Source organism: Typopeltis vanoorti, chromosome 1, assembly GCF_054136105.1.
Source record: "Typopeltis vanoorti isolate ZY-2024b chromosome 1, IOZ_Tvanoo_1.0, whole genome shotgun sequence".
NCBI classification, from domain to species: Eukaryota; Metazoa; Arthropoda; class Arachnida; order Uropygi; family Thelyphonidae; genus Typopeltis; species Typopeltis vanoorti.
The window spans coordinates 48,314,861-48,328,019 of NC_143549.1; the positions used below are offsets into that span (position 1 = coordinate 48,314,861).

Sequence of the window (13,159 nt, forward strand, 5' to 3'; positions counted from 1 at the left end):
TTTTTAAGCAGTTTTCTGTGGGACATATCTACAGCATAAAAAGAGACCAGAGTGTATATAATTTCTTGGTATCTTTAATTTATAGTATAACCAAGTAGAAAAACTTCCAAAATGCTCTCATATAATTACTCATATAAGTATACATATAAATTAGAACAAAACAGTGTGGATGGTAGTCAATAAGAGTAGGATCCTAAAGTCAGGGTTTGCTGGAAAACTTGAAGAACTAAGTGGGATGAATGTGTGCCATCCAAATTCTTGAGATTTTTCTGAAACCATTATTGTTAAAATAGGATGTTTGATTGAAATCTCACAGGCTCCTTTAAATTTGAATTCATACTAGGTTTCTGTGTGATGTAAAGAACAGGTACTTATCCAATCAATTTGGTGCAGGGTGTTAGGAGCATAACCTGGGGAGCCTGCTTCACCAAAATTGTTAAATTTAATGTATTGTTTGTGTTCTTTTTTTATGGATAGGAATTGTACATCCAGTTTCACCAATATAGTAATTTACAGGTGTGATGGATAGGATATACTCCAGGGTGAGCCAATGTCAGGAAACAATACTTAGAGGAGTTGACTATGTTTTTTAATTTTATAGGTGGTATAAAAGTAGCATTAAGATTATAATGGGGATAGCTATATCATGATATTATGGGATATTTATATTATATGTATTTTTTGATGAAGCTTTATGAAGAACTTGATTGCTAATTTGTCAATTTTTAACATGCACATTCGGAAAATCTACTTTATTATATGACGGGCTTTCGAATTTAATGGACACCCCTTCGTCTGAATTAGTCTGTAATATCGAGGTTTTATTGTACAGTTCTAAACAACAACAATAGGAATTACATTAAAAAAAAAACACATCAGTGCACATGCTTACGTTGGAATCTCTCTATGTATACGGTAGTGTGTTTAAGGACTAAATACTATTGGCAGTAATTAAATTAAAAAATTACAACTGATAAACTCATTTTATACAGTTGAGGATAACAAATTTCGTGTAAGGCGTTAAGAGCATGATCTGAGGAGCCTGCTTAACCAATGTTAAATTTAATTTGTCATTTGTGTTCTTATTGTTATTTATAACGGTACTGATGATGTCTTATGATACATAAGATGAAATATTTACATATTATTAAAAAGTTAAGGGAGGCCCAACATCATGTCGAGAACAACTATTCAACATTCGCACAGTATCTATCATACTTCACCTTGAACTCGTTTACAGTCATGGCACACCCACAACAGACTCTGGCAGCTTATTCCAATCATTTACCACTCTCCAAGTAAAAAACCTATCTCTAACACCCTTACTAACCACACTCTTACCAAGCTTCCATGGATGGCCCCTAGTCCTCCCACTACTAGTCCTATTCTCTAAAATATCTTCTGAATTAATCTTATAGAAACCCTTCAATAATTTGAATGTCTCAATCATATCACTCCTTTTCTGCTATCAACCAATTTCTGCAGCCCACAAATCTTCAACTTGTTCTCATAAGGTTCATTCCATAGTCCTGCTATTATCTTGGTCACTGGTCTCTGGATCCTCTCCACCTCCTCTCCATTGAGAAGAAACCCTGGCACCCATATCTCGGCAGAGTAGTCTAGATGGGGTCTTATCAAGGCTCGATACAGAGGAACAATACCCTGTTTGTCTCTACTCATTAAAGTGTTTTTAAGCAAACAAGTGATTTGATGAGCTGATTTTGCCACTTTTGAGATGTGTCCCCTAAACTTCAACTCCCTATCCACCAACACTTCCAAATCCCTGGCTTCGTCAATCTCCTGGAGTACAGTTACACCAATGTGATATACTGCTGCTAATTTTTCACCCCACAATGCAAAACCTTACATTTTTCCACATTAAGCTGACATCCATTCTCCTTAGCCCAGTCTTCCAAACTATCCAAATCATCCTGCAAAATTTTGCAATCCTGAGCATTCACTATTGCTCTACCCAACTTTGCATCATCTGCAAACAGATGCACAGATCCTTTCCTATATCATTAATGAACAAATTAAACTGTAGTGGTCCAAGAACAGAACACTGCGGCACACCGCTAGTCACAGGCCATCTTTTGGACTATATTCCTGAATAAACCACTCTCTGATATCTCTCCATCTCACCAACCCTCCTATCCATTCTCATATGCTGCAGTTTACTGATTAGAATTCCATGTGGTATCCTATCAAAGGCTTTAGCAAGGTCCAGTAGAATCGCTGTAAACCCGTTACTGTTATCCAGTTCAGCCGCCACTGTGTTACATAACATGAGCAAGTTACTGAGGCATGATCTACCCTTCACAAAACCATGCTGTCCCCCATACAGTATCCCATTTTCATCTATCCAATCTTGTATTTTCCTCTTGACTATTTTCTCCAAGACCTTGACAACAATTCCTGATATGCCAGTAATTTTCAACAGCAGTCTTGGAATCTCCTTTATGCAGTGGAACTATTTTCCCCTCTTTCCACTCCCTTGGGACTAACCCAGACCCGAGACTCAAATTAAACAAAATAGTCAATGGCACTGACAATTCTTTAGCTGCTTTTCGTACGACACGAGTCAATGTGGTACACAAATTCTAATCTTTTTATCCCAAAATGCATAACTTTACATTTCTCCACATTAAACTGGCATCTATTATCTTTTGCCCATATTGACAGCCTATTTAAATCATCCAGCAATTTCTCTACATCATCTCCAATCATGTTAATTATTACTCTACCTAATTTTGCATCATCAGCAAACAAATGAATATTTCCTATATCATTTATGTACAAATTAAACAGTTGTACTAAACCTTGAGTTTGTTAAATAATTGTTGGAATAAATCTTGAATGCAACAATCAATAATAAAAAAGACCCAAAGCTGCAAAAACAAAAAGAGAAGGACAAATTAAATATCCAAGTAGCCATGTTTACATATGTTACATATGTAAAAATCCAGTAAAATATCTTTATATGAAACTTGAGAAAATTCATTACATTTATTGTAATACAGAATTCGAACCAGTTTTTAATTTACAGATATAAATGTCAGGTCAGAAGTTACAAAAACATTCAATCATAGAATGAAAATATTAAGAATTTTTTAAGGAAATCCAGAGATTAAAGTATTCTGACCTTATATTTAATGCCTTACAAATAACATAACAATTTGGGGCAGGTACTGATTGAAACATTAATAATCAAACCTCAATTACAAAGGGCTGTCATGTTGGACACAACTTCCAACATTCAAAAAAATAATAAGATAATGAAATTGAAGTATCAGTCCTCACTATTTGGATAGATAATGTTGATATATGATTTGAAACAGTTACCTAATGATTACTGGAAATAATTCCAGTGCAGTTTTTTTCAACCATGAAAAGATGCAAATCTATCATATTTTTAATACCATGTGTGCACAAAGGATCAGTTAATTTTCAAATTAACTGATCCTTTTCCTGCTCTAGAAAGCACAGACAGAGAATTTTTTTTGAACCACTTTAGATCCCTAACAAGCAGGGCGATAATTTCACACTAGAAAATGAAATTCACCTACAACTTAATGGCACATTCACAAGCACCCAATGCTTGTACTGATATTCAACCTGCAGCCTAAACAGACAGAAATATCTATTCTTCACACCTATTAAAAAACAGCAGATAGTTCCATGGGTGTACACTTAGAGTCCTCCTGTATTTGACAAAATTCATGAATAATATGAAATATTAAAAATCCACGAATTCCGTTATATTAATTAGGTAAAATTTTTTATAAAGCAAATGCAGCATTTTTAAACTGGGAGATTTGTGTGGTGGTAGTTATGGTCATCAAGGTTGGAGTAAGACAACAATGAAGATATAAAATAAGATCTCTCAGAAATGCACTGTCATCGCCAAGTGTTTGTCTACATAACCACTACTTTACATGAGTATATTCTAGTGTGAAATTATTTATGATCTTGCATTTGTCAAGATGTTTGCTGTCATTTGCGGTTATATTGACTGAAAAAGTAGCTAAAAATTAAAATTTTTAAAACATACCTGACTTTGACAAAAACACCAGTAAGTAAGTAGCTTAAACAGCTACTTACTTACTTAGATCTCTGCAAGTTGTAACATGTGAAAGATTTAATAAATACATTTTTACATCTATGATTATTTTCTATCCAAAATGTGATGTGAATGTATGCACGCTGAGAAGAAAATGCAGGTTTTTTTTTGGTTTGAAGTCCACAAAATTTCTGAGTGTTTCCTCTCCCAGTAAGGATTAATGTGAAGTCATTAGCTTCTTCACACCTATTAAAAAACAGCAGATAGTTCCATGGGTGTACACTTAGAGTCCTCCTGTATTTGACAAAATTCATGAATAATATGAAATATTAAAAATCCACGAATTCCGTTATATTAATTAGGTAAAATTTTTTATACCATACCATACTTCACACACAAACTGTTTACTTACACTTGGATCAAGGATTAAACAGAAATATAATTTCTTGGCAGTTTAATTTAAATTTCTACTAAATGCAATCAAGTTTTGATCATTTAGCAAACATTTAAGATTATAACAACAAAATTAATTTTCATATCAAAATAATTTTACTAAAATAACTGAAAACTCAAGACTAGGACCATCTGTACATTACATGGTAAAAAACAAACATTTGCAAGATTATTATTATTAGACACCTCCAGGAGTCCAAAGGCACATTGAGGAAGGTCACCCACATACTCTACAACTCTCTGTCTCCACAACTCATTTCACCAACTGCAACTATTTTCATCATCTACAGCCAACCACCACCATCAACTACCAGTATTTTCACAGACAATTACAAACAACAACAATCCATGCCCACAGCAGGATTCAAACCAGCAGCCTTTTGGCTGGAGAGCGGATACACTAACCACTCGGCCAACCAGGCCAGTCTTGCAATAATATAATTGTTTATTAATTATTTACCTATTTAGATTTGAAATGATTAATATAGTTTTGTTTTTTGTTTTTTTTAAACATATAGTTGCGGGGTGCTTAAGGGTCAAAGCTGTATAACTAAGAGGAGACCTCCACATAGCCTTTAAAGGAATGCGGAGAACCGACCAGGGCTTCTGACCTAATGTCCAATCCTCACCTTCTCGTGGTGCACCCTGTTGGGTATCTACTTTGATACTGAACGAACGAGGATGGGCTGGCAATTTGGGATTTAGCCGACCAAATTGTATTCTTATTGGTTAAACCCAAAATAAAAAATGATGGTACAACATGACAAAATTTCATGCCGGCTGGGGCGTCGCCCGGTTAAACAAGGCCCCCGTTGTTTTCGCCAGGGAACCAGGGCGAACAGCGAAAAGTCAGCTACTGGAACAAATCTGAAAACAAACCCCAACTCAACATCACCAGAGTTAAAGATCGGTATTATCAATGTAAGAAGCCTGAATGGCAAAGAAATGGAGCTAGCTGAGGAATTAGATAAGTACCAGATCGACATTATAGGGGTGACTGAAACAAAAAAGACCAAAACTGGTGAGATCTTTCTGAGCAATAAATACAAAATGTTATATTCAGGCAATAACAATCAAGGAAAAGAAGGAGTAGCCATAGTATTCAACACAAAATACGAGGCTAATCTTCTTGAATGGCAGTCAGTCTCAAGTAGAGTAATGTGGGCAAATATGAGAATGGGGAACTGGACAATGAGACTTATTTGTGCCTATGGTCCCACAGAAGGTTCTACTAAGGTAGAAGTGGAGGAATTTTTTGAGGCTTTAGAAAAAGCAACTGACACAATGAAAAAGGAAAAGTTGGTCCTTGTTGGGGATCTAAATAGTAGCGTAGGAAATGATTGTGAGACATACAAAAATATTTTGGGAAAATTTGGAGAAAAGAGCAAAGCTAATAATAATGGCAAATATCTGTTGGATTTCTGCTCAGGACATGGACTGGTTATTACTAACACCATGTTCCAACATAAAAATGTGCACAAATTCACATGGAGAGAAGAGGCTAGGAATAAGAAAAGTCTCATTGACTATGTTATTGTTGATAGTGATGTTTTCTCCCTGGTGCAGGACACCAGAGTGTACAGAGGATTTGAAATTGGAAGTGATCACTATTTAGTCTTGAGCAGGATAAAATTGAATTTCATATTGAAAAGAATAACATGTAAGAAAGTTTTAAAGCGAATAAAAGTTGAGCAGCTCTCAGATGTGAACTGTAGACTAAAATACAGAAATATTATTGAAAAGAAAATGAAAGAGTTTGAGAACAGGAATCAAACCTTGGAGATTCAGTGGCAAGCCTTGAAGAAAATCCTGATTGATCCAGCTAGAGAGGCATGTGGTGAGGTTGTGTGCAAAGATAAAAAAATCAGAACTCCCTGGTGGACACAGGAAGTTAAAGAGGCAGTGAAGGAAAAGAAGAAAGCATATCAAAAGTTCCTGGCAAATAAGTCAGCTTTTACTCTTACAGAATACAGAGACAAATGTAAGAAAGCTAAACAGTGTGTAAAACTAGTTAAAAAAACGTCATGGGAGGACTTTGGCAAGAATATAGAAAATAAATATCAAGAAGGTGGCAAAATATTCTGGAGGTTGTTGAAGAAGCTTAAGAATGGAGGAAAGAGTGCTGTAAAAGGAATTAGAGATGATAAAGGTGAAATGAAAACAGGAGAAAAAGATATCCTTGAAGTATGGAGTAATTACTTTGAAAAACTGCTAAATGAAACAAGCAGTGATGACAGCACAGTGATAAAAAACACCGACCAGGCATGCAGTCAGGAATACATATCCATACTTGAAGTAGAAAAAGCCATCAAAGGCTTGAAATGTGGAAAGGCAGCAGGAGTAGATGATATTCGACCAGAAATGCTAAAGTATGGTGGTATAAGAGTCTTACAGTGGCTGCACTGCATAGTTCAGAAAGCCTGGACAGAGGGACGAATTCCCGATGATTGGAGTAGAGCTCTCATAGTACCCATATATAAAAAGGGAAATAAAACTGAATGTGAGAATTACAGAGGTATTTCCCTACTGAGTGTTCCTGGCAAGATCTATGCAAGTATACTTGAGAAACGGTTGAGAATAATTGTGGAAGAAAAGCTTGGTGAAGAACAAGCAGGATTCAGGCCAAACAGAGGCTGTCAGGATCAGATCTTCACTTTACGACAAATAGTCGAGAAAGCATGGGAATATAACAAAGATCTGTATTTAAGTTTTGTAGATTTTGAAAAGGCATATGACAAGGTGCCAAGAGAGAAGCTATTCAATACGCTGCAGTTATATGGTGTCAATGGGGCATTATATCAAGCAATACTTAGTCTTTATTTGAGTTGTGAGTCAGCAGTTAGAATTGAAGGAAGTACAGGAAGATGGTTTAATGTTAAATCTGGTGTGAGACAAGGATGTACATTATCCCCTCTGTTATTCATTATCTATATGGATCACATTATGAAGGAAAGTGGTATTAAACCTGATATCAAAATTGGAGATGTTAATGTCAGCTCTTTGCTTTATGCGGATGATGTTATACTTCTAAATAAATCCGCTACAAGTCTGCAAGATTCTCTGACTAAATTGAATAGCTGTTGTAATAGATATGGTATGAAGGTCAGCAATAAAAAGACAAAGACAATGAAAATAGGCAGAATCATTGAAAATGTCAACTGTGTTGTGAATGGAGAACCTGTGGAACAAGTAAAACATTTCAGCTACTTAGGCACAATTTTTACTGAAGATGGTAAACTAAATATAGAAATAGACAACAGAATCAGCAAAGCTGGTATCGTGGGAAGTCAATTGAATAAATTCATATGGAATAAGAAAGAAATTAGTCGGAACACTAAATTAGCTGTATACAAGACTGTGTTCAAACCAATTTTAACTTATGGATCTGAGAGCTGGGTCAGAAGTAAAACACTTGACCAAAGACTAGAGACGGCAGATATGAGAGTCCTGAGAAAGATTAGAGGGGTGAACAGATGGCATCAATGGCAATATCATATTAAAAATGAGGATATTAGGAAAGAACTTGACATTGTCAGCATCCAGGAATGCGTTAGCAGAGCTAATCTCAGATGGTATGGTCACTTAAATAGAATGGGAGAGGAAAGATTAGCAAAACAAGTGTTCTCTGCCAGGTTTGCAGGAAAACGACCCAGAGGAAGACCAAGATATAGGTGGATTGATACGGTTCAAAGTGCCTTAGACAATAGAAATATAAGATCTGATAATGTTGGAGTCTTGACAAGTAACAGACTGATTTGGAGGAAAATTGTAGATAGGAAGTTAGTAATGATGTAATTTTTTCATGTAGTACTGTCATATCCTGTACACCCCTTGAGGGTACATGGCAGGAATTTGATGATGATGATGATGATGATGATGATGACATATAGTTGCAGTACTTCTCATGTAGAGTTGGGAAGTACTGCACAAATAAAAGCAGTCAAAATAAAAAAAGTTTTAGGAAGAGAAACAAAAAAAAACATCAATTGCCTTAGTATCCCATAATACAATCCCTCCCCCTTTGAAACATGTATAATGCTATAAATTATGGGAAGGACCAATGCACAGACTGATTTCAAAAAGGCCAAAACAAGTCGGGGGCAGTTATTCTTCATCATCATCATCATCAAATTCCTGCCATGTACCCTCAAGGGGTGTACAGGATATGACAGTACTACATGAAAAAATTACATCATTACTAACTTCCTATCTACAATTTTCCTCCAAATCAGTCTGTTACTTGTCAAGACTCCAACATTATCAGATCTTATATTTCTATCGTCTAAGGCACTTTGTACCGTATCAATCCACCTATATCTTGATCTTCCTCTGGGTCGTTTTCCTGCCAACCTCGCAGAGAACACTTGTTTTGCTAATCTTTCCTCTCCCATTCTATTTAAGTGATCATACCAACTGAGATTAGCTCTGCTAATGCATTCCTGGATGCTGACAATGTCAAGTTCTTTCCTAATATCCTCATTTTTAAAATGATATTGCCATTGATGCCGTCAGTTCACGTCAGCCTCTAATCTTTCTCGGGACTCATATCTGCGGTCTCTAGTCTTTGGTCAAGTGTTTTACTTCTGACCCAGCTCTCAGATCCATAAGTTAAAACTGGTTTAAACACTTTCTTGTATACAGCTAATTTAGTGTTCCGACTAATTTCTCTCTTATTCCATATGAATTTATTCAATTGACTTCCTACCATACCAGCTTTGCTGATTCTGTTGTCTATTTCTATATGTAATTTACCATCTTCAGTAAAAATCGTGCCTAAGTAGCTGAAATGTTTTACTTGTTCCACAGGTTCTCCATTCACAACACAGTTGACATTTTCAATGATTCTGCCTATTTTCATTGTCTTTGTCTTTTTATTGCTGACCTTCATACCATATCTATTACAACAGCTATTCAATTTAGTCAGAGAATCTTGCAGACTTGTAGCGGATTTATTTAGAAGTATAACATCATTCGCATAAAGCAAAGAGCTGACATTAACATCTCCAATTTTGATATCAGGTTTAATACCACATTCCTTCATAATGTGATCCATATAGATAATGAATAACAGAGGGGATAATGTACATCCTTGTCTCACACCAGATTTAACATTAAACCATCTTCCTGTACTTCCTTCATTTCTAACTGCTGACTCACAACTCAAATAAAGACTACGTATTGCTTGATATAATGCCCCATTGACACCATATAACTGTAGCGTATTGAATAGCTTCTCTCTTGGCACCTCGTCATATGCCTTTTCCAAATCGACAAAACTTAAATACAGATCTCTGTTATATTCCCATGCTTTCTCGACTATTGTCGTAAAGTGAAGATCTGATCCTGACAGCCTCTATTTGGCCTGAATCCAGCTTGTTCTTCACCAAGCTTTTCTTCCACAATTCTTCTCAACCGTTTCTCAAGTATACTTGCATAGATCTTGCCAGGAACACTCAGTAGGGAAATACCTCTGTAATTCTCACATTCAGCATTATTTCCCTTTTTATATATGGGTACTATGAGAGCACTACTCCAATCATCGGGAATTCGTCCCTCTGTCCAGGCTTTCTGAACTATGCAGTGCAGCCACTGTAAGACTTTTATACCACCATACTTCAGCATTTCTGGTCGAATATCATCTACTCCTGCTGCCTTTCCACATTTCAAGCTTTTGATGGCTTTTTCTACTTCAAGTATGGATATGTATTCCTGACTGCATGTCTGGTCAGTGTTTTTTACCACTGTGCTGTCATCACTGCTTGTTTCATTTAGCAGTTTTTCAAAGTAATCACACCATATTTCAAGGATATCTTTTTCTCCCGTTTTCATGTCACCTTTATCATCTCTAATTCCTTTTACAGCACTCTTTCCTCTGTTCTTAAGCTTCTTCAACAAAATCCAGAATATTTTGCCCCCTTCTTGATATTTATTTTCTATATTCTTGCCAAAGTCCTCCCATGACTTTTGTTTAGCTAGTTTTACACACTGTTTAGCTTTCTTACATTTGTCTCTGTATTCTGTAAGAGTAAAAGCTGACTTATTTGCCAGGAACTTTTGATATGCTTTCTTCTTTTCCTTCACTGCCTCTTTAACTTCCTGTGTCCACCAGGGAGTTCTGATTTTTTTATCTTTGCACACAACCTCACCACATGCCTCTCTAGCTGGATCAATCAGGATTTTCTTCAAGGCTTGCCACTGAATCTCCAAGGTTTGATTCCTGTTCTCAAACTCTTTCATTTTCTTTTCAATAATATTTCTGTATTTTAGTCTACAGTTCACATCTGAGAGCTGCTCAACTTTTATTCACTTTAAAACTTTCTTACATGTTATTCTTTTCAATATGAAATTCAATTTTACTGCTCAAGACTAAATAGTGATCACTTCCAATTTCAAATCCTCTGTACACTCTGCTGTCCTGCACCAGGGAGAAAACATCACTATCAACAATAACATAGTCAATGAGGCTTTTCTTATTCCTTGCCTCTTCTCTCCATGTGAATTTGTGCACATTTTTATGTTGGAACATGGTGTTAGTAATAACCAGTCCATGTCCTGAGCAGAAATCCAACAGATATTTGCCATTATTATTAGCTTTGCTCTTTTCTCCAAATTTTCCCAAAATATTTTTGTATGTCTCACAATCATTTCCTACTCTGCTATTTAGATCCCCAACAAAGACCAACTTTTCCTTTTTCATTGTGTCGGTTGCTTTTTCTAAAGCCTCAAAAAATTCCTCCACTTCTACCTTAGTAGAACCTTCTGTGGGACCATAGGCACAAATAAGTCTCATTGTCCAGTTCCTCATTCTCATATTTGCCCACATTACTCTACTTGAGACTGACTGCCATTCAAGAAGAGCAGTTATTCTTGGCATCTTTAATTTATAATATAACAAAGCGAAAAACTAGCAGACTCAAATATACAAATACTGATAAAAAAAAAAATTAAAAAGAGATTAAAAAAAATTAAAAACATGGACAAAGATGGGGAACAGGGGCGAATTCTCCATGCTTGCTATGCTTTCACAGCAAGTATTTCTCATTACTTGAGAAAGAAGTAATATTTATTTGTTAATAAACGCATGCGTTTATAAGCATTCCATTTAGGCTTTTATTTTTGTAGAGAAAAGACATCTTAAGCTTGCGCGGCAATAACTGAGCTTTGCGTTGTGTATCGAAGGCCGATGCTTTCTCGTCTAGTCAAAGCTACCTTGGCTTGCTTGGTTGTAGGAGCTTCCAGGTGCTCACTGCAGCACTGTGATTTCATGCGCACACATAGCCATTTCCGCTCCCTTTAAGTCATCTTAAACATAGGCTATACGCATTCAAAGTAGCTCTAGCCAGTGAGCTCAGCCAGCCTTTACAAGTGTGTGTGTGTGTGTGTGTTGCTTGGGAAAATTAAGTTACAACCAACTTTTTATGACGATGTTATTGACCAGTTCATAAAGAAGAACAGTAGGGTAGAATTTCTATTCAAGTAGCTGAATTGAAAAAGATAGAATATCATTTGTAAAATAAATGTTGTATTTGTATGATTAAATGTACATAAATTTGTAAATATATAGTTTTAAATGGTCAGTAATTCATTATTCCGCTAATCAGACTTCAATCACACCTCTCACTCCCTGAATGATAACAAGAGCAAGCATGAATTTCAAGACCAGCATTCGTCCCTGATGAGGAAGATGGTGAAAGTTCCAGAGGTTATGAAAAAGATTAGGGATAGAAAGAAGAGTAGTGTAAAAGAATCGGAGATGATAAAGGAGACATGAAAACTGAAGAGGAAGATATTCTAGATGGCTGGAGTAATTATTTTGAAAGTTTGTTAAATGAAACAGTGAACCTTCATAGCTCAGTCAGTATAGACGAAACCCTTTGGTCGGAAAGACCCGGGTTCGATTCCCATCAGTGATGTGAGGAACCTTTATCTTTTGACTAAAGGTGAGTTAGCCGGTCTCATAAGGAGGTAGAGGGCTTTTTTCACCCGGAAACTAGGGGTTTTTCATCCCTCAGAACAGGTATGAAAAACAAACTGGTCTGTGAACATACGCATCTACAGACATAGGACACACGGAGGCATAGGGCTAAACACCTTATCCTCGATATGGTAGCAGTTAAGTGAATAGAAAATCCTCGACACCACAAGGTAAAAGAGGAGGGAAGGAAGAAGAAGTTAAATGAAACAAGAAGTGACAGAAAAGTGGTAGATAATATTCAAGAGGAACATCATCATGAGAATATACAAAAAGCAACCAAAAGCCTGAAATGTAGAAAAGCAGCTGTGGATATTTGACCAGTGATGCTCAAATATGGAGGTATAGAGGTTTTACACGGCTGCACTACATGATTCAAAAGGTCAGAAGGGTGAATTTCAGATGACTGAAATAGAGTTCTCACATTAATCTATAAAAGTGTTTTCCAGGTAAGATTTATGCAGGCATATTTGAAAAGAAACAATTTCAAGAAAAATTGTGGAACTTGGAAAAAACAAAAACTGGGCTCAGACAAAACAAGAGTTGCCAGGAATATATTTTCACTTAAGACAATAGTTGAAAAATGATAAGAGCCTGAAAACCTTTGAGGACACATACCAGGAAACTGATGATAATGTATGAGTAGAGCTAATCTCAGGTAGTACGATCACTCA

At 36.1% G+C, this 13,159-nt stretch overlaps 1 protein-coding gene across 1 annotated transcript in view; it reads right to left on the bottom strand.

Moving 5' to 3' along the window:
* Dna2 (DNA replication helicase/nuclease 2) overlaps positions 1-13,159 on the bottom strand; it is a 310,882-nt gene that overhangs the window by 266,415 nt on the left and 31,308 nt on the right. The gene's annotated exons all lie outside the window — the stretch shown is intronic.